General features: G+C 35.4%; 1 long non-coding RNA gene across 1 annotated transcript; it reads right to left on the reverse strand.

Moving 5' to 3' along the window:
- Positions 1 to 7,082: 7,082 nt before the first annotated feature.
- On the reverse strand, positions 7,083 to 12,011 carry LOC125683409 (uncharacterized). The gene is made up of 3 exons (XR_007372945.2): positions 8,706 to 12,011; positions 8,453 to 8,611; positions 7,083 to 7,440 (listed from the first exon to the last, which is right to left on the reverse strand). It is a non-coding gene; the product is annotated as an uncharacterized LOC125683409 (long non-coding RNA).
- Between the last annotated feature and the right edge of the window lie 2,427 nt (positions 12,012 to 14,438).

Genomic DNA, 14,438 nt, shown 5'->3' on the forward strand with positions numbered 1-14,438 from the left:
GTAGAGGAGTCATTTCCTTTTCACCCAAGTAATCTAAAGAACTTTTAAATCTACCACCCATCGTAAACGGCCACTTCCTTTATAAAGGCAACATCTATTTAGCATAAATGACAATGAACAAACATGAATAAACACAGCTGCCTGTTGCATGACAATTACACAATATGTAAACATACAATTATTTATTCAGGCAAACACTGCCAGTAATAAAAACGATTGTCTTAGTTAGGTGAATGGTGTACATATACAACAAGTTTATTTAAAGTTTTATAGCTATAATCACTTCGGAAAAACATGTCAAGGATGAATACGTTGCAACCTGTAATATTTTGTTTTACTTTAAGAACGTATGCTACACCATAGAGGCTATGTACAACAAAATTCTGAAATTGAAAACTTTCCAATCTTTATTTAGTGTGAAAAAACCAGTTTTAATTAAAAGTAATTTGAAAAAAACATTTAAAACTCTGCTGGACTCGAATCCGCGATCTACAGTTCAGCAGTCGATGTGCCAACCACCTGAGCTACTCAGCTAGGTGATAACTTTTTTAATGAATAGTTAAATATTGCTGATATTCATATTTTCATCCATGTTTTAAAAGGAAGTCAGTCATTGCGACGATGTAGAGCACCTCCTTAATGATGAATATACCCCCATTAGCATTTTTTCTGCTCGAATTCTGCGATGCATAGAGTTCGTCACACGATTTATTCATGCCTCGGGAACGTTCTGCCACTCTTTCACAAGTGTCTGATACAAAGTGGATAGAGCCTCTAATAGAATTTGGTGCGTTCAAATTAGTCGATCAAACACGTTCACAGACGGGCTACATTGGCGAAAGTTCGACAAGAATGGATGTCAAAGTAACGTGATTTTGTTTTTCCTTTGATTGCTTTTTTTTTTTTGTTCGAGATAGTCCATTGCACACCTTGTCGCATGAAACCTGTCATTGTCTTGTTGGACAATTAAATTGTGCTGACAAACAAACGACACGACGACATGTTGCATAATAATGCAGTGTATCGTTTACCTTTCAATTTGCCTTCAATAATGACCAAGCGGGCTGTGTGGCCACTACAGATCCCGCTCCACACCACTAAACCTGTTACATTACATGACACAGTTATCGGTATGACGTTCACGGCGATGTCGAAAAACACGCTGACGTCCGTCTGATTTTGCAAAGGAAACACATTTTGGATGGTGTCGTTGCAACCAGTCTGTTGTATAATGTATATGAAATATGTTTTTCATGTTATTTCATGGCTTTTAACAAACAAAACAACAACAATGAAAACACAGACTAGAACATTGAATGCACTTAAGTGGGACAGATGTTACTTTCTTATCTCCGGTACACAAATGTGTATATACCTGTATTTAAACATTATGTAGAACGGTGTATTTCATCAATTATGACTTCAAAATGTTTATATACAAAAAATCAACATTATTAAACTTCATCATCTGACACGTGGTTAGTCAAGGTTCTTCACACAGATTGGTACGTAGGTTCTCAACCAAAAATACATACATTTCAGACAGTTATCACTATATATTATATGAAAGTGAGTTACTGTGTTAGGGAAGTATTTTAAAAAGAATCCGCCGATCCATTTCTCACTTTCTGTCAAATTATTAAAAACGTATATAATCCGGAATCAACAAAATCAGACTTTGTAACGGACACGAAAACTCCAATCTACTTAAAATTAGATGTTAGATCCACTCACACACTCGCTGTAGCGAGTATGTGAGCGGATCTAACATCTAGTTTTAAGTAGATTGCGAAAACACAAGTTTCAAATCCAGACCCCAATCCTCCAAATAATAATTTATATGTTCCATGTGTTGGCAAAGATTTTTAAGTGCCCTCCAAGTTGACTCTATCGTATTTGTGTGAGCACCGGAATTTGAATTTACAAAATTAATGCTGTGGTTCAGTTAAATGATTAAATTCTTCTTCACTGAGGGAAATATGTGATCTCCAACAATCGCTTATAATAGTGGTGTCTGTCTTTATGTGTTTCTTAATTATAGTCACCAGGGTATCTACAGTCCTGTCTTCTACACTGACCAAAAACATTTTTGGCGCCAACTAGTCATCCTTTGTGATATTTTCTTTTCCCAAATTTGGATTCATCAATTTCAACATTTTTTCCTGCAACACCCCCCCCCCCCCCGATGATGTTACTGCCGTATTTTTCCAAATAAATTTCACACACTTTTCGTCCAATATCATACCAATCTATTTAGTTTTTGAGAAATATCCAGTTCATAAATTACAGGATCTTGAGCACACTTATAAACCCAAAGTACATGATAAGAATGATTTTTTCCAATATCATATTGTGATTTTCGAACCAAGATAACTTTCTAATCGATACTTTCCTGTTGCATTTTTTTGTTGCAACGTCTCCAAAAGTCGTCATCGTTACTGTAAGAGGCTAGGACTACTTTCGCAATCCAAACACTCCAAAACCTCAAGATTTACAAATACAGTCACGAAGATTCAGAATAAGACCTACTTGTATCAACCAATGAATTATGCTCTCCAAAGAATCACATATTTTCACAAGATTTTTTTTAATTCCATTGGTATATTTATTTACATTGATCAGATGTTGAACTGTCAAAGTCGTAAATATTCGCTCTGCGCAGAATCGGCGCTTGCAAAATTTATAACGGATGCTATTTTTAAGAACCCTGAAAAAATCCCACTTATTTTTCAAACGTGGTAATCGCTAACACGATCGCATATTATAAAGAAGACGGCTTCGACGTACTATGTTTTAGTGCGTTTTTATGGGGACCGGCAAAGTACATTCGTTCCGAAAATAAATATCGATCTGGACGGAACCCGAAGTTCACTGTGTGCGATGAAGTGCAACTTTTGAGGATATTGAAAAATAACAGACGAGGGACATTGGATGATATTACCAATGAAATCAATGAAGCAAAGGAATTTGCTTTTTGTTCCAAGACTGTAAGAAGAAAATTATTTCAAATGGGTTACAATAGACGGGTACAGAAGAAGATGGTCGTCAGAGTGTGTAACAGAAAAAACGCGAGTTTCCTGGTGTAAAGAAAGAAAAAACTGGACAGTTGATAATCAGTGGAGAAACTAGATATTTAGTAATGAGTGTCAGGTAGATATTGGTAGCAATAACCGAGTGTACATCTGGCGAACGTCCGACAAAGTTGACAACCCCCATCTTGTGTGCGCGCCATCGAAGAGCCAACTGTCTGTTATGATATGGTGATGTATTTGCTACGAAGGTGTTGGAACATTAACGGTAATATCAACTCTTAAAAATATATTAAAATATTAGAAAACAATTTATGGCCCGTTATTGTGAGACATTTTCCACATGAAAATTATGTTTTTCAAGATGACAATGCCCCGTCCATATATCACGATTTCTCAGTACCTATATGAATGAAAATTATACAAACACTACATCACTTGTATGCGCAGTTCATCAAAAAACTCAATCAATTTACGAGATCAGCTGATCACAAAAGTAACACGTTTTTGGCAAAACCTACCGGTAAATCATATGCTATAATTCCACCACGGCTACAAGAAAGTATTAGAATGAAAGGTCATCTCACTAAATATTAAGGTAAGACAAACAATATAATCATTAGGAGAGTAGTTTTATTGAGTAGTTAATGTAAACAAACCGTCGCCGTTTTGACGTCAGCGGCGATGACTGGAGATCATACGCTGATAGATTTCTAAGATTTATCTCTCGGTGTCATTTGTCTTTTTGTACGTATCCATGGGTGTTACATGTAAGTTTCTTTTATTTAAAAAAAAAACCTTTCTGGCCCGACATGACCTTCATTGATGTTTCGATTTGATTATAACGCCTCAGCATGTAGGCGGTATTACATGTCGTTAACACTCATATCGCATTACTGTATCGTATTCTTAAAAACTACCAGGAATTAAGAATTACCAAGGGGACGAGGAATGCAGAATTCGAGTGTTTTAAAATATTTGAATTTCCCAAAATGTGTAACACGTGCCTAGATTAAAATTCTCTGACTGCATGTAAAAACCATGTGTTTGTTCCAAATGTAGATCTGACGACAACATTTTATTTCTTTCATCTATTGTGACGTTATGTCAGTATTCATGTGACATAGTCTATGGATTAGCCTGATATTTTGAGTATATGATCACTATGTGATTTATCATTTCACAATGCGAAACAGGAATTCATCATATATACCATCGGTCATATTTGAAGTTTCTTTCTCATAGCCTGAGGCACGGCATTGTCTTTGCATGTTTTAGTAAGTTCCACAGTACAGTTATGATTTTGCAAATTTCAAGCCCGATCACTAAAGCTTACGGCAATCAATGGATGTGGTTTTAGTATGTTTTAAACTGTGTTTCAAAAACCACCATGTAATATTTCTTGAAATGGTAATTTAGTAATGTAAATGATGAATTAAACATGTTTGCATGGATAGGAATTTTAGACACCGTTTTCCAATATGCATTTTTTCAAGGATTTTAACATAGGGCTCTTATATTGTTCGCTAACCCGTTTACTTTTTATGTCAAATGATTGCTGGAGTGTAAAGGTAAAACATATCAAAATGTTTCAAAACTTGGTAGGTTTTTTAAAAGTCACAATTTCCCGGATATGATATGCTATGAAGTCAAAATTTGGACTACTATACTTGCATTTTCCTCACTTTGAAACCAACAGCATGGTTCAGAAGATGAAAAAGTATTGAAAACAGTAACATTCAATGCAAAATATGTAATATATATTTCCATTGTTTAAATAAAGACAATGCCTTAGAACCTGTATATTAACACTGCCTGTTTTAAAGTGATTTGTTCTATTTTTAGAAGCGGCTGTACCTTCAGCGATTTTGCCGGAAATTAAGAAATCGACATGATCAACGGCAGAAACCTGTCACAATCAGCCGTGTTGAGAAGATGCAGATAGATCAGGCCTTTGTACTGAAACAAGTACGAGAAGAAAACTTAATGGCTAGCAGTCCCTTGTCTATGTGTAACAGTGTGTTGATTGCGAATTAGTAAGGTGAAGATAACGAACAGTGATCAATCTCATAACTCCTATAAGCAATACAAAATAGATAGTTGGACAAACACGGACCCCTGGACACACCAGAGGTGGGATCAGGTGTCTAGGAGGAGTAAACATCCCCTGTCGACCGGTCACAACCGCCGTGAGCCTTATGTCCTAATCAGGTAAACGGAGTTATCTGCAGTCAAAATCAGTGTGCCAAGAACGGCTTAATCGGTATGAAACACATCAGACAGCATTTGACCCAATGACAGGTTGTATTGACGAACTAGATCGTTATAACGACCATAGAATTTGCGAAATGCTGACTTCAATCGAGACTGTTGAAACCCCTGTACTATCAACTTGTTTGTCAGTAGCTTACCTCGATTTAAAAACTTACTATACATGTACATAAGGATGACCAACTCCTGTTGAGGATCTGAACAAGGCGTTTATTCAGCAAAGTATATATTTAAGGTTGTTTATAAAGTTGCTTGAAAAGAAAATCCTGTAACAATTATATAACAATAATCAAACATATGTATAAATCATAAAATACAATATTACTTTTACAGTCTAACTGATATACAATTAATGCTAGCAATATTTACATAATTCAAGGGATATAACGTTGTCTTATACAAAGTGCTATACATGTAACATTAAATACACAAATGCATCTCCCAATATTTACTCTTGCCTATAGATAAAATCTTTACTGTGCACTTATGCTTATCATAATATAAACATCACAGTTATTACTTTGATATCAAATACCCACTATGAGAAATATTTAAGTCAGTAACTCAAAATACTCAAACATACCATTCTATGGGAATAGGCCAATATATACAATGGTGAACTGCCAATGTGATCAATGAATGTCACCATATAAAGTTCAAATCTGCAAGTTAATCAAATAACTTACAACTTGCTGCTCATGCAATTATCATAAAAATATGGCCATTAATTAAGATACATCATAGTGAGACAATTGAACTACATGTATTTACACTTTATAGTTAAAATAAACGATTCTCTCTCACTATATACTTTTATTCAGGATGAAGTGCATAGGAAATTAATCTTAATGCAAAATTATAGGATTTACCATTTTAGATATATCGATGACGTTTTGTCTATTAACAATGATAGCTTTCATTCATATGTCAATTTGATATATCCCTATGAGCTGGAAATAAAGGTAACCACAGAGTCGTCCACTTCTGCTTCATACTTAGATATTTTATTGAAAGTAGACATTAACGGCAAACTAACAACTCAACTGTATGACAAACGGGATGATTTCAGCTTCTCCATCGTCAACTTCCCACATTTATGTAGCAATATTCCATTATCACCTGCATATGGTGTTTATATATCTCAACTGATTCGATATGCAAGAGCTTGTTCTGGGTATAGTCAGTTTTTAAATCGAGGTAAGCTACTGACAAACAAGTTGATGGTACAAGGATTTCAACAGTCTCGATTGAAGTCAGCATTTCGCAAATTCTATGGTCGTTATAACGATCTAGTTCGTCAATACAATCTCGCATTGGGTCAAATGCTGTCTGACGTGTTTCATACCGATTGTTAAGCCGTTCTTGGCACACTGATTTTGACTGCGGATAACTCCGTTTACCTGATCAGGATATAGGGCTCACGGCGGGTGTGACCGGTCAACAGGGGATGCTTACTCCTCCTAGGCACCTGATCCCACCTCTGGTGTGTCCAGGGGTCCGTGTTTGCCCAACTATCTATTTTGTATTGCTTGTAGGAGTTATGAGATTGATCACTGTTCGTTATCTTCACCTTGCATTAGAAGTATATTATCATTAGTAATAAACTTGGTAACCTACCGATTGAGAGGAAAAGTCAGTCTCAGGTAGTACTATAAGGTCTATGTAAAGTCAAAACTAATGTACTGATCTATGGACTGGTCACTTCAAATTTCAGACCAAGAATGAACTGACACAAAGAACTTTTGGAGGGAAAAAAAATCCCAAAACCAATAAAACGCAAGACACAAAACTAAAACACCAATGAAATTAAAAGAATTATGGACAACTTGGCCAAGACATGATTAGGCACCTCAGGCACTCTATACCAAAGAACCCACTAAAGTGGTATGCTTGACCGGATATTGAATTGCAGATCCATTAAAGGATTATATAATTCAATACACATAATATTGATGTTAAGTTGAAATAAAATAAAAGAATAACAATTCATACATGCATATGTGAATGCATTATATGCATATTAGATAAGAAATTACTTTGCCACATATGGATAGTAAAATAGCAACACTTTCACCTTTTCTGGATAACAAAGGACTTCTTTGAGTAGGAGGGCGGAGTAACAAAGCTACTGGTATACTATCTGCAAAGGAAATAAACACAATCATCCTTCCTAAAAACAGCCATGATTCCTTACTTTTGATTCGTCATGTTCACGATCAAGTAAAACATCAAGGAAGACTATTTACAGAAGGGGCTCTTCGCACTGAAGGTTATAGGGTAATTGGAGCTAAACGCATGATTGCTTCTATAGGCTTCTATAGGCCAATCCGAAAACATGAGTTATTTTTCCTTGATCCGGAACGTAGTGCGCTTGCGTAACAGTAGTGTAAGACTTCCGGGGTGTATATTCGGAAAGCGTCATTATCAACAGTGCAGAAGGCCGCAAAGATATTGCTGTATAATTTTACAGCAATCACGCCAACAAATATTGTTAATGTTAATAAAAAATGACAATACATAGGTTTCCTTCATACAAGTGAAAATAACCAACTTTGCATGTAAAAATAATAGAAAATCAATGTTGTAAATAGAGGTGGAACCCCCCCCCCCCCTCCGATACAATGTTCTATCGTTAAAGTGATGTAATTTCCTACGGAGGGCCTGTCCCGAGACACAGTTAGATTATTCTAACTAACCCATGATTTCACGTGTTTTATGACTGAAATTAGTATATATCATATATTGCATAAATTTCCCCAGGGTCTTTACTCTGAACCCCAAGTTTTAACACAGTCAGATTTATAATAAAGTGTCAGAGGTTGCTTGTTCAATATCAATGTAGTACATTCAGCGACAAAAGTTCTGAAACGATGTACGTCTAGGTATCACTGGATTCTGAAAATGTCCATCTCATTCGATTGGCGAGTAAAATTTAACCCAGCCTGTACTTGTAAATGAGAGGCCAATGACAGATTTCCCGCTGTCTACTCACAAATACAGTTTCAAATACATATACAACCATAAAGAAATTTATCAGCACATACCATCTTTAAACTGACATTTACACATGCAATGTTTTGAGAATAAAATAGTTGTAATTGAACCCCCTGAATTTATAGTAATACATTAGATAAGTCGGCAAGAGTATGTACCTGTAAATACAGCCATTTTGGGTAAAATATTCACATCATTTTGTATATTTGTGGCGAAAGGAGGGGGGTGTCCCCCTGAATCTCTCAGTGCAAATTCTGTTATGGCACGATACACGTATGTGCCTATACGTGCCTACATAATCAAACATCTCAAAGTGGCTAAAAGGAACAAAAGAGGGAAGATACAAAGACGTCAAAAGCATTCTATCACTCGATCAAGAAATTCTTTTTGTTTCCATGAACATTTTCTTACCCTCTCGTAGAAATGATTTCAACTGTTTTCGATTTTTAACAGCATGCATCCATTCCATACTCAACATAACACTTCAAATATTGTGCAGTCTGATTGTCTTACTATCCGGAAATTGTCATATTCACACTAAATGTTAGAATACAAGTAGAGATAACACGTTTGTGGACAGGCCTAAGATACACAAGTGTGTCACTTGTCGCAAACTTCGACACAGTCTCGAATCACTGAAGATGGCGGATGTTCCCATTGACAGAGTTACTCCTAGACCCTTGCTTACATCCGTGGGGATTGATGTTTTTGTACCCTGGGATGTTTCCACACGTAAAACTCGTGGAGGGACAGCAAACGGTAAAAGATGGGGCTTATTGTTCACCTGTCTATTAGTCAGAGCAGTACATATCGAGGTTCTCGAACAAATGACAAGTTCTTCTTTCATATGTGTTTTACGTAGTTCATGGCAGTCCGTGGCCCTGCGAAGTTTATACGATCAGACCGTGACTCAAATTTTATTGGAGCAACAGAGGAAATGAAAGTCAATACGGTAAAGGTGGAAGAGGAACCAGTACAGCAGTTTCTGAACAAATCTGGGATTATTTGGATTTTCAACGTACCTCATTCCTCACACATCGGTGGTATATGGGATCGAATGATAGGAATGACTCGGAAAATCCTTGACTCCATACTTTTTTAATCGAGTAGCAAACATCTTATTCATGAAACGTTGGTGACATTCTTATGTGAAGTTTCTGCTATCATAAAATAGCGTCCACTTACTCCCATATCCAGATCCAGATGAACCTTTGATTCTGACACCATTGATGCTTCTCACTTGGAAAGTAGAATTCTTACCCGTCGTGTCGGACTCACTTAGACCACAAGATGTTTACTGTTCTCCGTGGAAACATGTTCAAATTCTTACTGATATATTCTGGCAGCAATGGCGTAAACAATATTTGAACATTTTACAGAATAGAAGAAAATGGAATAGTGAACAGAGAAACCTCAAAGTGGACGATGTTGTGTTGTTGAGAGATCCTGCAGAACATAGAAATCGTTGGCCAATTGGTGTTATTGATCGTGTGTTTCACAATGATGATGACCTTGTGCGGAAAGTAGTCGTGCGAATCATTCGAGGAGACAAACCAACTTTTTATATCCGTCCTGTACATGAACTGGTGCTCCTGCTCGAGTCTCAGTGATATTTAGAGACTGTGTGTTGAGTCTCAGTGATATTTAGAGACTTTGTGTTAAGTCTCGGTGATATTTAAATACTTTGTGTTGAGTCTCAGTGATATTTAGAGACTGTGTGTTGAATCTCAGTGATATTTAGAGACTGTGTGTTGAATCTCAGTGATATTTAGAGACTTTGTGTTGAATCTCAGTGATATTTAGAGACTTTGTGTTGAGTCTCAGTGATATTTAGAGACTTTGTGTTGAGTCTCAGTGATATTTAGAGACTGTGTGTTGAGTCTCAGTGATATTTAGAGACCGTATGTTAAGTCTCAGTGATATTTAGAGACTGTGTATTAAGTCTCAATGATATTTAGAGACTATGTGTTGAATCTCAGTGATATTTAGAGACTGTTTGTTGAGTCTCAGTGATATTTAGAGACTGTGTATTAAGTCTCAGTGATATTTAGAGACTGTGTGTTAAGTCTCAGTGATATTTAGAGACTTTGTGTTGAGTCTCAGTGATATTTAGAGACTGTGTGTTGAATCTCAGTGATATTTAGAGACTTTGTGTTGAATCTCAGTGATATTTAGAGACTATGTGTTGAGTCTCAGTGATATTTAGAGACCGTGTGTTGAATCTCAGTGATATTTAGAGACTATGTGTTGAGTGTCAGTGATATTTAGAGACCGTGTGTTGAATCTCATTGATATTTAGAGACTGTGTGTTGAATCTCGGTGACATTATCTCTGCGACACTTAAAGACTGCTGCTTTGTCAAACAAACCTTTATTAGAGATATACATGTATGTATGAACATGTGTATTTGACAATTTTTCATACTACACTTTACGTTTGCTATATTGTTTTGTATTTTTTCAAACATGTAAGTAGTGGTATTTACTGATGGCAGGCGGGGAGTGTGGTGGAATGTAAGAGTTATCCATCTTTTAACATATTTTTATTAGAGTTATTTGCTCTTGTCTTGGAACTCTTTGGAAGTTATTATTATGCCCATTGCTCCAACGTAACAATGTGATCCCGCCACACGCCAGTGTACATTTTTAGCTACAGTCATCGTCTCCCTGTCCTTGCAAAATGTAAGTTGTTTTTCCTGCATTTATATATATATTATAGAATGTAGAAGTGTATTTTGCGTGGTGTTATTCGTGCCCATGTTTATTTCATCCTGTAAATTGTTATCCAGGCTGGTCTATGTTAGACGCCATTTTTTTCTTGTTTACGTTCTAAGTTGTAAATTCTCGAGTGTTTTCCTTTACATTTGCATACAGCGAAATGGCAATATTGCAACACTTCATTCATATTAAATTTATTTCTCACTACATGTTTCACACCTCAAACAGAAATTTTTTGCGTCTACCAAATAACTTTGTACACCCCAAGTCCAAGCGTCATTGTTGGGTAGCCGTGCCTTTGTATTTCTAATCATTAGACCAATGATTATCAATGATTTGTAACAATCAAGGAAGGGAATCGCACTTTCTGAATACGATATGTCAGTTACCAAATTTGGTAGGGAGCAATGAATATTAAAACAAAAAACACAAAAAGGGTGGCTAGGGCGACAACAGAAACAAGAAAACAGACACGCTCTATTTAAGATATTCTCTCTCTCTCTTTTTTTTTCTCTCTCTCTCTCTCTATCTATCTATCTCGTATCTGTTATGCCCCATCACTAACACTTTATGAAAATAGCATAAGGTGTGTACTCACCATATTGTGTTCGGGCTTCGGTTACAAAGCGATACATCCAGCAATCTATCATTTGAAACAAGTCTATAAGTTAAGAGACACGGGGATAGTTTTATATCACTCTATCAGCATATCTGATTCGTTTTAGTTGATCACCTAAATAGTTTGTTTTCAAGATCATTTTCATAAATTATATCTATGAATTGCATAGAAGTATTTTCTGCCGTGCCCGAAAATGTCCAAAACAATAGTTTTAGTAAGTTCTTAGCTTAAATCCATTTGAAAAGATATGGCAGACACTCTTGAAACATGGATGAAGATATATTGAATATGTACGAAAAACTTAATAATACTTGAAAACTATTCACTGTGCACCCTCACTTAGCTGCTGAATACAGGTAAACTTCCCTTGAGGGCACACATTAGCAAATCCAGCCACCACAAATTTGCACCAATTAAGATAAATGCTGATGATCTTGATTAAAGGATAAAAAATACGGAAGGGTTTTAAAGTAATAACACCCTCCTGTGATGTCATCAGATTTTGCAAAATCAATGATTTATTTACATCTATGCATGATAGGAACATAAATTTTGTTGGAGTCTTTTCCTATAGTTTTTGTACAAAATCTTGTTAAAAATAAAATATTATAAAATAGATGAATAATCAATGATACGTTTCAAAATATTGAAACCAAGGGCAATGATTCTGTTTCTATTGATTTCGTTATCAAGTCTATAATGCGATAGATTTCCTTTATTTTTTACAGACATTTTGTATATTTTTATGAAGATACAGTTTCATGAAATTGTTATGAATACTACTATATCGTAATAACCAGTTTGTATGGAATTTTGATAACGCTCTTTAAGGAAAATTGCAATTTTATGACGGTGATGTATGATTCTGTTTATGTACGTCTCACATCTTAAAAAGTGTGATGACCTATGTATTTTATTTGATAATTTGTTAGTATTTCAAACTCTAATGAATGGAGATAAATACACGTTTTAAACTTGTATCAGATAAAAGTGCTAGTATGGAGGTACCTGAACAAATTAAATAGAGACCACAAAGAGTTTTCATTTCTGTTGTGAAACGTGTACTAAGTATGTTGTTAAACTTTTCTCTTGTCACGCAATTTGGCACCAGCTCTCTTGGTACTTGAGAAAAGTTTACCAACATATACTTATTGTTTAAATATTGAATATATACACCTGCTAATTATAAATTGATATCTAGGACGAAATGCAGCATTATTTACATTTTTCATTATCCTTCTAAGTAATGTTTATTTTCTGTAATTTATGATTATTCATTTACTGATATTTTGCTTTGTGGAACTGTAGAAATTGATTTGTTATATATTGTATGTCAGCTCTTTACCACACATTCACACGTTCTGAATAAATGGCTTCGTCTATAAACATCAGATCGTGTCTGATTATACTTACTGGCATCCAGCCAGTACAAGTCCTCTTGGTATCGCGTTTTGATGTTTGCCTAAGCATACTTTACGTAATATAAAAACGAATTCTAATACCCCATACAGTGTAATTCTTACCATAGGTATGGGATGCATGAAATGTTATCTTATGTATTCGTGGAGGTGTTATTCAGGGTAGGTATCGATGGCTCACGGACACAATCTACCGTGAATGGCCTGGAAATGTGTATATCACGCAATTCACAATTTCTCTAGCATTGAATCATTTTAAAATAGGAAAAATATTGCCATTTTATTTGAGTTGGGTTTGTTTTTCGTGTCAGTATATGTGAGACATATGTATAGTGTATATGAAACATGTTTTTCATATTGTTTTATAAATTCAAAGCGAAACAACAATTACGAAAACGAAGGAAAATGGACACGTTTATGTCGGACATATATTAAATTATTATCTCCAGTGTACATACACACCTCTCGTATGCCCATGGGTCCACGTTTACTCAACTCTTAATTTTGTATTCCTTATAGGAGTTATTAGATTGATGACTGTTCGATATCTTCACTTTTTCATGTATTTAAACAATTTTTATCCAGCACGATGTATTTCATAAATTATTACTTCAAATTATTTCGTGCGAATGAAACTTACAAAGTAGATATTGATTTCTTTTGCAGCGCGTGATACATGTAAGATGGAAGCAAGGTAATATCAAAACTAGATCATTACTGTACATGAACAGATTGCAAATAATCACGTGCACATTCAATCGGTTTCTATTTCAGCAAATGAAATAAAAAGTAGGAGGTAAAATTACTTTTGATGTTTTCATTCAAAATTGAAAGTTTTTATAGAATGACGCACTTGGGTGAAAGTTGTACTTCTCAGGATGCCAAAGCATCGTTCCGACCTTAAAATGTTGTTAAGTGTATAATACCGACAAATGATATCAACAAATTTTGCTTTTCGACTTATAGTGACAACCCAAAATTAAATTCGAAACTAGTATGTCTACCATTGTAGTACAATGGATAAAAACATGCTATATGGTTAGATAAGATTTATTTTCATTTGGAATGAATAAGTAGCTCCCTTTTGCTATATATTGATTGATTGTATATTGTTTAACGCTCTTTGCGACAATCTTTAACTCAAATAGAGACGTCACCATTGCCAGTGAACTTGAAATAAAACACACCACAGAGTGTTCAACATTTCCTTCATACTTGGATATATTATTGAACGTAGACGTCAACGGCAAACTAACAATTCAGCTTTATGACAAACGGGATAACTTCAGCGTCTCCATCATTAATTTTCCGTATTTATGTCACAATATCCCATGACCACCTGCATCTGATGTTTATCTCCCAACTGATTCGGTTTTCGAGAAAGTGTTCT

The sequence above is a fragment of the Ostrea edulis genome, chromosome 6 (assembly GCF_947568905.1).
Source record: "Ostrea edulis chromosome 6, xbOstEdul1.1, whole genome shotgun sequence".
In the NCBI taxonomy this organism is placed as follows: Eukaryota; Metazoa; Mollusca; class Bivalvia; order Ostreida; family Ostreidae; genus Ostrea; species Ostrea edulis.